Below are 15,206 nucleotides of genomic sequence, written 5' to 3' on the forward strand. Positions count from 1 at the left end.
TAACTTAAACAGAAACAATTATGGTATTAATCAGAAAAATTACAATGTCAGAAGATGGTTTCAAAAACTCTATATCAAAAGTGGCAGTGATGCACAGGAGAGAGAGACAGAGAGAGAGAGCACCAAAATAAAAGAGCAGAAGCAATCTGGCTTTCTCGGTTGTTCTCCCCCTCCAAAAACAAAACCAACTACCTAGTGCCAAGGTTATCACCAGAAATATCTCAGAACTCAAAATTAAGTCTGTGACAATCACTGGGATCACAGATAAGCAAAAATCTGCCAGCAGATGATAAAAGAAATGGACCACTCTAACTGCAATGCCCCTTCCTGAAGCTGCTACGTACCACACAGAAAAAGTCACCCTACATTTCAGTTTCTACACTGGGAAAAGTAAAATCAAGGCAGACAGCCAAGTTCCCCATCATCTTGGTTTTTGTGTGTGTGTGTTTGTTTTTTGTGTTTTGCATGATAATTGTTCCTGCCACAACCCAATGGAAGCATTGTGAATGACCTGTAGGGCAAAAATTCCTGAGGGAAGCTAGAGAAAAAAAGTAGGGTGGGGCTAGTAACATTCTGCTCATAAAATTTGGTAGCTATTCTTTGACTTGGCCAAAGAAGAAGTGTCTATACTCTGACTTGGCAAAATCAGGGGGGCTGTTTAGCAGCATAATACTGTAGGGTACATGCTCCATGGGTCCTCTGGCCACAAACATCTAGCCAGTCTTCCTGAATAGCCAGGGGTACTCTTTGGGATCCCCCAATATTCAGGAAGAGCAGATTAACTTTTGCATGAGCCATGGCAAACCTAGGCTTAGGGTACCATCTAGTGCTATAAAAGAGGCAGCAATCTCGGGCCAGGGGAACTCAATCAACATAATACCTATGAAGAGACATGCACTAGAAAAAAATAAATCAGGCCAAACAGCACAAACTGAGGTAAATGATTAATCCTTCAGTGCAATGATATAAACAGAGGTTTATAAGAAATAAAAGCAAATGAGGAAACATGACCTCCTTAAATGTAAAAAATAAGAAGACAGTGACTGATCCCAATGAGATGACAATGTGTGAGCTCTTAGATCAATAATTCAAAATAGCAGTTTGAGGAAATTCAGAGAACTCCAAGATAACACAGAAAAGCAATTCAGAAATGTATCAAAGAAATTTAATAAAGAGGTTGAAATAATTTTTAAAAATGAAACAGATATACTAGAGGTAAGAAATACAGTTAAATTGGAAAATCTATTGAAGGATATTAATATTAAAATAAATCAAGCAGAAGAATCAGTGAGCACAAAGACAGGATATTTGAAAATACACAGTCAGAGGAAAAAAATAATGAAAAATACTTACAAGAGCTAGAGGATAGTCTCAAAAGAGCAAATCTAAGAGTTATTGGCCTTTAAAAGGGAACTGAAAAATTGTAAGGAGTTAGAATTTATTCAAAGAAGTAATAAAAGAAAGCTTTCCAATCCTACAAAAAGATATAAGTATCCAGATACAGGAAAATCAAAGGTCACCAAAGAGATTCTATCCAAATAAGTATACCTCAGGACATATAATTGATTGAACTCTGAAAGGTTAAGAACAAAGAGAGGATTCCAAAAGAAAAAGATGCAAATAACGTATTTGGGAGCTGTGATTCATGTGGCAATAGACTTCTCAGCAGAAACTTTACATGCCAGGAGGAAGTGGGATGACATATTCAAAGTGTGAAAGGAGTAAAACTGTCAACCAAGAATATTGTATTCAGCAAAACTATCCTTCACAAACGGGGAGATAAAGACTTTCAGAAAAACTAAGCTGAAAGAATTAATCAACATCAGACCTGTCTTACAAGAAATGTTAAAGTTTTCCAATTAGAAAGAAAAGGGTGCTGAAGTTCAACAAGAAAAAATCTGAAGGTATAAAACTCACTGGTAAAAGTAAGTACATAGACAAATTAAAATAGTTTAATACTGTAATTGTGATGTGTAAACTATTCATACATTTAGTATTAACATAAAAAGACAAATCTATCAGAAATAATAACTACCACAATTTAAGAGATAAGCCATATTAAAGATGCACAAATTGAGACAACAAAAAGTCAAAGTTTTGTAGAAATTGAGGTAAAATATGTAGTTTTACAGTTTATTGCTTGTTTTTATTTTTTCTTTGAGATCAAACTAGTCATCATTATTATACTTTTTATAATTGAAAGGTTTTTTTTTTTTTGTAATCTACATGGTAACCACAAAGCAAAAACCTCTAAGAGATACCCTAAAAATAAAAAATAGTTAATTAAAGTATATTACCTGAGAAAATCACTTAACCACAAAGTAAGACAGTAGGAAAAGAAGAATTAAAGACAGGAGTAACCTTAGAGCCAGAAAACAAGTAACATAATGGCAGCAGTAAGTACTTACCTATCAGTAATAAAATTAAATGCAAATTGACTAAATTCTTTGATTAAATGACACAGAGTGGATTGCTAGATTAAAAATACAGGACCTGACAATATGTTGACCACAAAAAGCTCACTTCATCTGTACAGAAACATACAAACTGAATGTAAGGGGATGGAAAATGATATTCCATATAAATTAAAACCAAAGAAGAGAAGGAGAACATATACATATATCAGATAAAATATACTTTACCTCAAAAACTATGAAAAAAGACAGAAAGGGTCATTGTATAATGACAAAAGAGTCAATTCATAATAAAAATATAAAAATTGTAAACATATATGCACCCAACACCAGAGCATCCAAATATATAAATCAAACATTAATAGATCTAAAGGGAGAGATACACTGAAATACAGTAATAGTAGGGAACTTCAACACCCCACTTTTAGCAATGAATATACCATCCAGACAAAAAAAAAAATCAACAAAGAAACATTTAAGTTGCAACTATATTCTAAACCAAAAGGACCTAACATTTACAGAATATATATTCTTCTTATTAGCACATTGATCATTCTGCAGAATAGACCATATGTTAGGTCACAAAACAAGTTTCAATAAATTCAAAAAAGTTGAAATCATATCAAGTATCTTTTCTGACCATAATTGAGTAAAAGCAGAATTCAATAACAAGAAAACCTTTAGGAATCTTACAAATACATAGAAACTAAACAACATGTTCCTGAATTACCAATGAGTCAAAGAAGAAATTAAGAAGGAAATTTTAAAAGTTTTTGAAATAAATGAAAAATTGAAACACAACATACCAGAAACTATAAGATACAGAAAAAGTAGTACTAGAGGAAAGTTTATAGCAATAAACATCTACATTTAAAAAATAGAAAGAGTTCAAATAAACAAGGTAATGCTGTACCTTAAGGAACTAGAAAATCAAGACCAAACTCAAAATTAGTAGGAGAAAATAAATAATAAAGATCACAGAAGAAATAAATGAAACTGAGACTACAAAACAATACAAAAGATAAATTATAAAAAGTTGATTTCTTGAAGAGATAAACAAAATCAACAAAACTTTACCTAGACTAAGAAAAAAGAGAGAAGACCCAAATTAATAAAATCAGAGATGAAAAAGAGACATTACAACTGATAGTACAGACATAAAAAATGATCAGTAGAGACTACTATTATATAATGACAAAAGAGTTAATTCATAATAAAAATATAACAATTGTAAGTATATGTACACGCAACACTGTAGCATCCAAATATATAAATCAAACATTAATAGATCTAAAGGGAGAGACAGACTGCAATACAATAACAGTAGGAAACTTCAACACCCCACTTTTAGCAATGGGCATACCATCCAGGCAAAAAAATCAACAAAGAAACAATGAATATGCCAATGAATTGGAAAACCTAGAATAAGTAAAAAATCAACAAAGAAACAATGAATATGCCAATGAATTGGAAAACCTAGAATAAGTAAATAAACTTCTGGAAACATACAGCCTACCATGATTGAACCGTGAATAAATAGAAAATCTGAACATACTAACAGCAAATAATAAGACTAAAGCTGTAATAAAAAGTATCTCATCAAACAAAACCCAGGACCTGCTGGGTTTATTAGTGAATTCCACTAAACTTTTAAAGAGCTAATACCAATTCTACTCAAACTCCAAAAACTTTGAAGAGGAGAAAATACTTTCAAATTTGTGCTTTGAAGCCATCATTACCCTAATAGCAAAACCAGGTAAGAACATAATTAAAAAAAGAAAGAAAGAAAGAAAACTACAGACCGATATCCCTAATGAACAAACATAAAAGCAAAAATTCTCAATACTAGCAAATTGAATTCAACGGCATATCAAAAAGATCATTCCCCATGATCAAATAGGATTCAGCTAGGAATGCAAGGATGGTTCAACATACACAAAGCAATCAATAAACATGATATATCACATTAACGGAACAAATAACAAAAATCATATAATTATTTCAATCCATGCTGAATAATCATTTTATAAAATTCAACGTCTCTTCATGAGGAAAACTCTCAAAAAATGGATATAAAAGAAACATAGATTGAAACAATAAAAGTCACATATGACAAACCCACAGCTAACTTCATACTAAATGGGGAAAATTTGAAAACCTTTTCTCCAAGGTCTGGAACACAAACAAGAATCTCTATTTTCATCACTTTTCCTCAATATAGTACTGGAAGTCCTAGCCAGAGCAATTAGGCAAGAGAATAAAAATAAAGGGCATCCAAATTGGAAAGAAATACATCAATGTGTCTTTTTTTGCAGAAAACATAATCTTATATTTAGAAAAACCTAAAGACTTAGCCAAAAATCTGTTAGAACAGATAGACAAATGCAGTAAAGTTGAAAGATATAAAATATACATAAAAATAAGTAGAATTTATAGGTGTTAGTGAATAATCAGAAACTATCAAGAAAGCAATCCCATTAACAATAGCTACAAAAAAACCTAGTAATAAATTTAATCAGGAGGTAAAAGATCTCTACAATAAAAATGACAAAACATAATGAAAGAAATTAAAGGACACAAATAAATGGAAATCCTTTCTATATTCATGGATTGGAAGAATTAATATTGTTAAAAGGTCCATATTATTTAAGGTGGTCTAGAGAATCAGTGTAATCCCTATCAAACTACCAATGATATTTTTCCCAGAAATAGGAAAAAACATTCTAAAATTTGTAGGAAAACACAAAAGACCCCAAATAGTCAAAGCAATTTTGAGCAATAAGAATAAAACTGAAGGCATAACACTGCCTGACCACAAAATATACTGCAAAGCTATAATAACCAAATAAACACGGTAATGGCATACATAAAAACAGACAGAGACATCAGTGCAAAAGAATAAAGAACACAAAAATAAATTTATTTATTAATACATCCAACTCACTTTAGACAAAGGACCAAGAACACACACTGAGGAAAGGACAGTCTCTTCAATAAATGGTTATGGGAAAACTATATTCATATGTAGATGAATAAAACTAGATCCATATCTCTCACTATATATAGAAATCACATCAAAATTGATGAAAGGCTTAAATGTAACACCTGAAACTATGCAACTACTAGAAGAAAACATTGAGTAAGTGCTTCAGGATGTTAGTCTGGGCAGATTTTTTTATTAAGACCTCAAAAGCATAGACAACCAAACAAAAAATAGACAAATTCAATTATTTCAAGCTAAAAAGCTCTGTACAGCAAAAGAAACAATCAACGTAGTGAAGAGACAAGCTACAGAATGGGAGAAAATGTTTAGAAACTGAACTGTTCAGATGACAAGGGTTCAATAAGCAGAATATATAAAGAATTCCAACTACTAAAAACATAAAAGACAAATAATCCAGTTAAAAACGGGCAAATGATCTGAATAGACACTTCTCAAAAGAAGGCCTACAAATCACCAACAAGTATATGAAAAAATACTCAACATTACTAAATATTAGGGAAATGAAATAAAAACCATGATGACATTATCTTACCCAGGTTACAATGGCTATTATCAGACAAAAAATAAAAAATGTTAGTAAGGATGGGGAGAAAAGGAAACTCTCACACACTGTTGGTGGGAATTCATACAATCATTATGGAAAATAGTATGAAGATTTCCCAAAAAACTAATAATAGAAATAACACAAGATCCAATAATCCCAGTGTCAGCTAGACGTACAAAGAAAAGAAAATCAGTATGTCAAAAGATTGTCTGCATTCCCATGTTCATTGCAGCACTATTCACAATAGTCAAAATATGGAATCAACTTGTATCCACCAACAAATGAATGGATAAAGAAAATGTGGTATATATACACAATGCAATACTATTCAGTCATAAGAAAAGAATGAAATTTTGTCATTTGCAGTAACACAAATGAGCCTGGGGAACATTATGTGAAGTGAAATAAACCAGGCACAGAAAGAGAATATTTCATGTTTTTCCTCATGCGTGGGAACTAAAAAAGCTGGTATCATGGAGGAAGTGAGTAGAATGGTAGTTGCCAAAGTTTTGGAAGGGGAAGGGGAAGTGAGAGATGAAGAAAGACTGGCTAATGGGTATAGAAATAGTCAGATGAAAGGAGTAAGTTCTGGTGTTTTATAACCCAGTAAGATGATTGTAGTTAACAAGAATGTACAGTATACTTCAAAAATAGCTACAAAAGAAGATTTTGAGTGTTCCCAACACTAGGAAATGATAAATATTTGAGATGATGGATATCCCAATTATCCTAATTTGATCATTACATGTTATATATATATGGATCAAAATATCATGTGTCTCATAAATACATATAATTATTATGTATCAATAAAAAATAATGAAAAAATAAAAGAAAAAAAAGAAGGAAGGAAGATAGGAAGTAAGATAGGGAGGGAGGAAAAAAGGAAGGAAATAAAAGGAACTTTTCACTGAAGTCAGCCAAATCCAAATTCAAATTTTAGCTTTGCCTACTGTGTGATCTTAGGCAGGTAATTTAGCATCTTTAAACTTCAGTTTACTTAAAAATTGACAAGATAACTCTTAACTCATATGGTTGTAAAGAAGGTGATATAAAACATATTTATATACATTTAAAAGAATTTTCATTTCTATTATCAAGGTGAACCTTTGCCTTCCCAAAGTTTAAAGCCTGTCCTGAATCCACTCTGGTACTGCTCTCTTAACCTTTAATTCATGGAAACACTGTGGTTTGTAGCCCCGACACTCATTTCATAGATATTTAAAGACCTAACAAATAATAAGAAAAACCTCATGTGCATTCATGTAGTGGACTTTTCACATGTAATGTAAGGCGTCTGTTAGCAACAACAATAATTATGATGATGATAATAATAAATAATTCCTGTTACCTTTGTCTCTGTCAGGTTCTGGGTTAATCACTTTATATGCAATATTTTACATTATCTTTACAGTGACCTAAGGAGGTAGATACTATTATTACATGCTAGTAACTTGCTCAACATCGCTGAGCTAAAAACTGGTAGCCCTGGGTCTCTAACACAATCTTTGAATCTTCAAAGTTTCAGCAATCTTTGAAGTTGTTTATACAACTTCAAAGAGCAGCCTCCTGACCACTTTGCCATCTACAGAATGAAATAAGTACATTTCTCTCCAAGGTATATTTCCAATTTCTTTTTCTTTTCACAATCTTGTTCTTACATAAAACTGCAGTCTACCCTTCATATTCCAGTTCTGCATCTGTGTGTTCAATCAACCAGATGGAAAATATTTGGAAAAATATATAAATAAATAATAATAAAATATTTAAAAATAATGCAAATAAAAACACAGTGTAACAACTATTCACCCAGCACATTTATAGCATTATAAATAATCTAGAGATGATTTAAAGTATACAGAAGGTTGTGCATGACTTATATGCAAATATTCCATTTTATATAAAGGACTTGAACATCACAGGGGATTTTTGTATCTGTGGGGGTCCAAGAACCAATTCTCCACAGATTCTGACGGACAGGTATATATTGAACTCTACATTGTGTGTCATCCTTTCCCTGAGACATGACAGAAACAAAAAAAGTCCAAACTCTACAGATAAATCTGGTCATGGGAGCTGATGAAACCACCAAATCTGTGACCAAATTACAATTGTGATGTGTATTACAATACCTGCTTCACAGACACCACAGCAGAAAAAATACTGTCACAGCATTGGGAGTCCATGTTTTACAGATTCTGAAATGCAATCACACCAGGCTGAACTAAATCTGTTAGAAAGTAAATCAGCACTCCTGTTAACTTTTTAATCATGTAGCGCTGATTAATCAGAATGAAAGCAATTCTAAATTGTCTACATACAACTATATTTGTATGCCATCGATAGAGGGTGATCCTATTCCTTGAAGATAAGGCCTTTGCTTTCATTTAATAAAATCACATCTTAAAATATCAAATTAATGAATTTGGGGATTCTAAGAACAGACACTGTCTTTACAAAGTTTAAGAAATCATACTGTGCAATAGTTTTAAAGTGTGTTAGATTTTTAATGAGGGTGGCTTTTAGTTTTTCAGTTAGCAAAATCATGCACACATTTGTTTCTTCTGCCCTTGGAGTTATAAACACCCAGAGGCAACTCATTTTTGCGGAGTATTTGCTGTCAAGAAGCAATGAAGTGCAAATGGAAGCCAATTGAACTTAGCAATTTGTTTACTCAGAAAGCAAACAGCTGGAGAAAAAAAAATTGAGTATTTTAATAATTAGTCAGTCATGTTAGATAAGGGGCATTCCAGTGTATGATATAGCATTATAATAAGGAAGCTGCCACTTTGGATGATAAAGAATTAGCAATTAACCTTCTTCAAACTCAAGAAAACATCCCCAGAAAGGAGGGAAAAAAGTTTTTTAAAAATCCTTCGGTTTGAATTATATTTACTAAGTTTCCAGAGTCAAAATAATCATTTTTAAAGTTTTATGAGATAATATTATTTGAGTACATTCACAAATAGAGGGCATATGTGAGCCAATGCTAAAGATTATGTATTTAAAAAATTATAAACTAGCATAGTTATCATAGGGAACTGTTGTCAGCTATCTGATCAGAAGTTAAATTCTGATAATCCTTTAGCTTTAATGTCTATATTGATTGTAAATTGCAAAAAAAAAAAAAAAATGCAAGTTAACCTCTGCTGTAGCCCAATTGTTATCTACCTTCTGGTGCAACATGCTCAATTAAGTATAAGCAACACCAACTTAACTTCCGATCTTTAACCACAAAGTCCTTTCAAGATGCACCTACTCAAAACATTTCTTAAAATATAAAAAACACACTCAAAGAAGAGATAGGACCACACACCATTGACATATGAGATTAAGACTATAGTTCAACAAAAACCTAGGCAATAGGAGCCAAGAATGTTGACTTTGTCCAAAGCCCACATCTTCACCTCTGGCCAACTGCCAGCCAAAGAAGAATGAGAATCTTTCACTTTCCAGAGCCAATTAGCAGTTCAGATGGAAAATTGACTTAAACTTCAGATACATTGCTTTTGTGTGGCTGTATCTAAACAGGTACATTGGTCTTTGAGGTCCTTATGAACAGCTAGGGAACTAAACCAAGTAACAGTTACATCACTTATATCCCAAGGAGTATAAAAAACAAACAAGTAATTGTGTGGAGTTGCATTTGGTACCTTCAGGGGAGAAAGGAAAGGAGGTGAAGGATAGAGAGAAAAAGAAGTAAAAAGGGAGTTGGGGAGAAATCAGAATGGTTATAGTCTCATTGGCAATTCTTAAATTCGGTTATGAATCAAAATAACTTGATGCAGTAGTAGTACCGAGTCAGAATAACCCAGAACATGCTGTTGTTACTGTTATTGTATGACTGCTGCTGCTGCTGCAGCTGCTTTTCCTCAACAGGTTCTGATATTTCTGAAGAAGGACATTTTAGAGCCTGTAGTCTTTGGGTTTGTGTGTGTGTGTGTGTGTGTGTGTGTGTGTGTGTGTGTGTGTGTGTTTGTTTATTTTTGGAGCCTGTAGTCTTTGGAACCCAACTCTATTATGTAGCAGAGTTACTCAGAGACTTTCAGTATCCGGAGGAATAAGACCATGTACTACTATCCTTTATTTCCTATAAAAATAGGCTGCTTTTCTCCCCTTTTGATCCCAGTATTAGTTAGGGTTCTCTAAAGGGGCAGAACTAATAGGGCAGATGTATATATCTAGAGGAGTGTATTAAGGAGTATTGACTCGCACGATCACAAAGTGAAGTCCCGCAATAGGCCGTCTGCAAGCTGAGGAGCAGGGAAGCCAGTTTGAGTTCCAAAACCTCAAAAGCAGGAAAACTGACAGGGCAGCCTTCAGTCTGAGGCAGAAGACCTAAGAGTCCCTGGCAAACCACTGGTGTAAGTCCAAGAGTTCAAAAGCTGAAAAACTTGGAGTCTGGTATTTGAGGACAGGAAGCATCCAGCATGGGAGAAAGATGAAGGCCAAAAGACTCAGCAAGTCTGCTCTGCCGTCTTCTCCTGCCTGCTTTATTCTAGCCGCACTTGTAGCCGCACTTGCAGCTGATTAGATGGTGCCCACCCAGATTGAGGGTGGGTCTGCCTCTCCCTGTCCACTGACTCAAACTTTAATCTCCTTTGGCAGCACCCTCACAGACACACCCAGGAACAATACTTTGCATCCTTCAGTCCAATCAAGTTGACACTCAGTATTCACTATCACAATCCCATAGATGTGACTATAATGAGATTTTATTAAAATCACTTTATCCTGTTGTTAATCCTGCCAGAAAAATGGTGCATTACACCTTCCTGGCTTTGATGTAGACAATGAAACTTTCTAATAGATTGTCAATTGCTTTGACACAAAAGTTAGAGAAAATGTAACTTATCCCAGAACCTTTTTCGCAATCTGTCTCCAGCACTGCAGCTGTCAAATTTGGCCCCTAAAATGCCCTTGATTAAAGGAGTGAGCCAAAGAAAGAGTAATAGTCTGCCAAGTTAGGTGGCTATAATCCTCAATATTGGTAATTACACTTCAAATACATTGAGCTTTGTTGTAGAAGCTTAGAGAGTAAAAACGATTCATCTAAACAAAAGATGATTCAGATCTTGTGAAACTAAAAATGTTGAGGATGTTCTAAAGTATCTTCTGCAACTACATTACCTTCATTTGTGATTTTTGTCTGATCTCCCATGATAGCTTCTGCCTAATGTGACTATCTGAGGAAATCTTAGGCAATCATAGAAAATATTACAGATGGCTCATTTTTCTGAGATAGAGCATCAAGTATGAGGAAATCATAGACAGTCAGAAAACAGGACATGTGGCTCATTTTTCTAAGAAAGAATACCAAATTTAATGCTAGGCTTTATTGTTGTAACATAAATCTGAGGTCTGTGCCATTTGTGGTAAATAGCTCTGAGATTTCATCAAGAAGAAAAAAATTCACCTACTTCCCTTCAGAGCCAACCAGAACAATTAACTCATCTGATGTCAACCATTTGCATCATGATCTCATTCAAAGCCTTCCTTGACTTAATAGTGGAGTTCTTGTATCTCTATCAGCAAAAATACATTGCTTTTCACTTTCAGTCTGTCACAAACTCAAGAGTTGGAAATATTTATAGAACCGGTCAGTAATACAGGGCCAACTTGTCTCCCATTGGCTAGTATCTGGGTCCTTCGTTTTTATTTACAAGTTTTTCTCATGAGTAATGGGATGACTTTGTTCAAATTTCTATCATGTATAAATTAATGCATTATTTAATTATTTCTGCAATCAACAATGTCAAAGTGTACATTATAGCCATCTGCTTGTCTGACTTATAGATGGCCTGGGGCTGATGTAGCAACATTACATTAAATGGCAGCTTTAGTAGTCTCTGAATAGGGGTCAGTACCTTCCACACTTTTGTCACAATTGGCATCAACTAATTCACATTATGGAACCATTTCTCAAATGTTTAAGAGCTAAAACACAAAGGTTCCTGCTTGGGAGAGGGTTACTCTCCCAACCTAGCCAACCAAATTAAAGCTAATTTACCCCCAGAACAAATTAAATCTTGGTTATGGCTTTAAAAAATTCTGCTGCCCAAACTCAGTGAGTTACAATTTCACTCCTTCGGAACCTCCTTCACAATTTATTTAAAAGCTGTCTTCAAATCTGATTTCACATTTTAAAAAGCCACATCTAGAAAACTCTTTCCACACTGCATTCTCCAGGCATTCTCAAAATATTTCAGGGATAGAGATGATGAAATCCTTAGCTTAAAATGTCATTTCAGAAATTAATCCCACCAGAAAGTAATGCTTCTTATATTGACACAGCTGTGGCTAAATTAACTTTTAGTCACTGAAGACATTATTAATCCTGATGCATACATAGTCACAAACAATGTTCTAAGAGATGGGTTATCTGACCTTGAGTGTACAACCAAACCACAGCCAGAGGAGCACTCTAAGTCAGCACAATATTGCTTCATTCTTTCATAATGCTATACAAGCCTGGTAGACCAGGAAACACATATCCACACTTTGTCATTGTAAGCCTAATATTTATTATTATTGATGGTAATAGAAATAGTTGTCATTTACTGAGTATTTACCATGGACCAGACTCCATGTTAAATATCTCCATGTTGTTTATGTGCTTAATAATTAAGGGAAAATATTAATTTCAACATTAAGAATCCCATACAGTGAATATTCAAAAGGAGACTTAGTTTTCCATGAAGGCTTTTTCTTAAAATAGCAGAGAAGAGCTTGCCTAATTGCACAGCTACCAGCATTCTAGAAGGAAAATAGAAAAGAAGTAGGTTTTGGAGAATAAGTCCTGACTACCTGCAACTGGGCAAAGAGAGGTGAATGGAAATCCAAGGAAGGAAGGATAAAAAAAGAAAGTATTTTACAAGACTAAATCTTCAGGAAATATAACAATATCAAGATATACTATTACTAATTGGAGAGAAGACAGATAAAGAAAATACTTTAATAACTGGGTAAAGAAGGGTGTCTACCACATTCATGTCAAACATGAAGAAGATTAAAGCAAACTAGGTAGGCAGTTTGGAGCCTGTATAGCTTAACTATGGCTTTGCATTCACTAAAAACCTTAGTATTTAAATTCTGGAATTCCTTCGCATGGTATGTTTCATCCATGTTAAAGTGTAATGAAAGTAAGACTAGAAACCCCTGCTTTTATCGTACACTTTATCGCCAGTTGAAACTTAAGTAAAAACCTTTCTGGGATTCAGTTTTACCAATCGTACAGTGGAAATTAATCAAACCGCTCTGCCAACAACACACAGCTTTTAAACTACACCATATTGCTTGAGGCAATGGGAAAGAAAGCTCTTTGACATAACAGAAAACACTATACAAATGTAAAAGTTATTATTCTCATTTTGTGTCTAGATGCAATCTTCTCCAAATTGATAGCTAGATACTACAATCCTTCAAGAGGAGCACTGGACAATATAAGAAATGTCTAGTATACTACTGGGGTCTGTGCGTCAGTAACTGACAGTGAAAAGTAACTGACAATGAAAAGAGTATAATGAGAATGAACCAAAAAGATCCATTGAGAATGGTACATTAAGGAAGAAAAATTGGAATATTTCCCTTGTATGTCCACTAGTTGAATTATTCATTCGTTAAATCTACTATTTGCTCCCTGCTTGGGATGCCTCAAGCTTAATTTCTCTTATGCCTTGTTGAGTAGATATGAAGAATAGAATAGTAATTCCTCATGTATTTTCCATAATTAACACTTAGATTTTTCATCTTGAGGAAAAATAACTCCATTAATAACTCCAATGTTTTTCATTCTCCCTGACAAAGATTGTCTCTGACCAAGTTTTAGTCAGGCTCCTCTGAGCACAATGAGGCTCCATCCTCAGGTATGTTCTCCAAGAACCTGGTGTTACAAGAATCCTGTCAAGTTTGATTATCCAGAGTTCCTCACCCTTGATACCTATTCACCCTCCATGTCTGATAGAGTTTCTCATCCTCCACCCGTCTTTTAGAATATGATCATCCTGATCTGCCTTCAGAAAGAATCCTGGTTAAGTCAGTTTAGCCATAATCCCCCATTACCTTTGACATTCTCATAGTAATTTTCCATCCGTTAACCCCTCCAACCCTACCCTTCTCCTTGGCTATAAATAATGGCTTTTCCTTGTTGCACTCAGAGTTGGCCCCAATCTGTCTCCCCTACAGCAAAACCCCATTGCAGTAGTCCCTATGCTATTGTGGCAGTCCTAAAAATAGTCTGAACCTTAATACGTTTTTTGAATCATTTTTTTCTTTAACCTCCCTCAATGAAAAATATTTTTCAACTCTCTAATTATCCTCATTGAATTTGTCTGGACTATAGAGATGTGGAAACCTGTAATCTCTGTCAGATTCTGTCCGAATGGAGAAAAGTCTCTTTATCAGATATTGTCCTGGGGAAAGCCTTGCTGGGCTTGAAGTCATTTGGGTTACATAGAAACTTTCAGGCCTGAACTTAATTAAGCACTAATTGCTAGTGCCCTTATGTACCTGACAAAAAAAAATGAAAATCTTCCTTGGAGGAAAGCAACATAATACTCAATCTTGAATTATTTCAGCAATTAGCTTTTCAAAATACAATTTTCATCATAAAGCTACAATAACTAGAGACATGTGTTGACAAAAACTTCAAGAAAGAACCAGCACAAATAACAGATAACTAACTGAAAGTTGATTTGAAAATCTTGTTAAGGAGCTTGCAACTATGAAACATGATCTAGAGAACTGCTTGAAAGAGTCAAAATGTTAGGATATTGTCTTAGGCCATTTGTGCTGTTATAACAAAATACCACAGACTGGGTAATTTATAAACAACAGAAATGTATTTTCTCACAGTTCTGGAGGCTGGGAAGTCCAAGATCAATGCACTGGCACCTGGTGTCAAATAAGAGTCTGTTCTCTGCTTCTAAGATGATGCCTTGATGCTACATCCTCTGGATGGAACAATGTGTCTTCTCATGGATGATGGTGAAAGGGAAAAAGAAATAAACTCCATCTTGCAAGCCCCTTTATTAGCTTACCTAGTCCTGTTCACGAGGACAGAGCCCTCATGACTCAATCACTTCCCAAAGGCCACACCTCCCAATGCTGTGGCTATGGGGATTAAGTTTTAACATGAATTTTGGAGGGTGGAAAAAAAACATTTAAACCATAGAAGATATTGTAATTGAATTTAAGAAGGCCGCGGCAGGTGGATTATAAGGTCAGGAATTCGAGACGAATCTGG

At 34.3% G+C, this 15,206-nt stretch overlaps 1 long non-coding RNA gene across 1 annotated transcript in view; it reads right to left on the reverse strand.

Moving 5' to 3' along the window:
* LOC140709361 (uncharacterized) overlaps window positions 1-14,943 on the reverse strand; it is a 103,182-nt gene extending 88,239 nt beyond the window's left edge. The window contains exons 1-2 of the long non-coding RNA XR_012089870.1: window positions 14,814-14,943; window positions 8,095-8,192 (exon numbers count right to left, since the gene is read on the reverse strand). This is a non-coding gene — a long non-coding RNA (uncharacterized lncRNA). The remainder of the gene's footprint in view (window positions 1-8,094; window positions 8,193-14,813) is intronic.
* Between the last annotated feature and the right edge of the window lie 263 nt (window positions 14,944-15,206).

This window comes from Chlorocebus sabaeus, chromosome 20 (assembly GCF_047675955.1).
Source record: "Chlorocebus sabaeus isolate Y175 chromosome 20, mChlSab1.0.hap1, whole genome shotgun sequence".
Taxonomy (NCBI): Eukaryota; Metazoa; Chordata; class Mammalia; order Primates; family Cercopithecidae; genus Chlorocebus; species Chlorocebus sabaeus.